Consider the following 992-nt stretch of genomic DNA (forward strand, 5'->3'; position numbering starts at 1 on the left):
AGTTCCTGCTTGCAAGCGCATTTTGAAACCGCATGCGGCGGCTCGTGAATTTGGGCGGTTGTTTCATCTCCGCAACGCGTTCTGAGGTACCGGGCGGTCATTCATCATTCCTGCAAGGAGTTCTGCTCTAGGTGAATAGCTCTTTTCTATGCACGGACAACGCTTTATTAACGTTGTTTTTCCCCTGAACTGGCACGGTTGGGCCTCCCGCACGGAATGGTACGAAAACACCGACTCTGTTTAGTGGAAATTTTTCGGTAAGACTGATCTATGCAGTCGATAAGCTGCACCTCTCAGTTTAATAACCATCTCGAGTGTATTATGATAAATAGCAGCTCCTTGTTTCGATCAAGGGACCTTTGGGTTATGAGCCCAACACGCTATCCACTGCGTCAAGCTGCTCATGCGTACAAACTCCTGTATCGCCCTGACGTGCTAAGCATAACTGTTCCACGATAGAATAGAGACCCTCCTCTCGTTGATACGAACTGCACCGCCCGGGAATCGAACCCGTACCATCTGCTTGGAAGGCAGATATCCTAACCATTAGACTAGCGGTGCATATCATTTATGTAGTGATTGAGTATTCCTGTGATACTTGTAGAGGGACATCTGAATCCCTTCTCGGACGTACCGTCGTCAACCGTCCCGCGGCCAAGAGTCTGATTAGGTCTTAAACGCGTACCTGAGATCGCGAACTGCTACTATAACTCTCGCATGGTAGGCCGCATTCCATCTCGATTGATAACTCCAACTGGTGAGGTTCTCATCGCATACTACAGCTAGCTCGGCACAAGCTGCACAACTTTTTCGTGACATCGAAGTTCCTGCTTGCAAGCATGCCCCGGCAACCGAACCGAAATGAGTTCGGTTTCGATTTCGGTTTGATCTGCCACGTGTTCTGTTTCGATCGGCTTCGGTTCGGATAACTTTTCCCGAGTTTCGATTTCGGTTCGGATTATCGGTTATCTCTCGGTTTTTTGATAGAATCG

General features: G+C 48.7%; 2 non-coding genes across 2 annotated transcripts; both read right to left on the reverse strand.

Moving 5' to 3' along the window:
- Window positions 1–329: 329 nt before the first annotated feature.
- Pmar_PMAR027796 lies at window positions 330–402 on the reverse strand. Its single transcript has one exon. It is a non-coding gene; the product is annotated as a tRNA-Met (tRNA).
- Window positions 403–489: 87 nt separating this feature from the next.
- Window positions 490–561, reverse strand: Pmar_PMAR027797. The gene has a single exon. It is a non-coding gene; the product is annotated as a tRNA-Gly (tRNA).
- Window positions 562–992: the final 431 nt, after the last annotated feature.

The sequence above is a fragment of the Perkinsus marinus genome, assembly GCF_000006405.1.
Source record: "Perkinsus marinus ATCC 50983 genomic scaffold scf_1104296965130, whole genome shotgun sequence".
Lineage (NCBI taxonomy): Eukaryota > Perkinsozoa > Perkinsida > Perkinsidae > Perkinsus > Perkinsus marinus.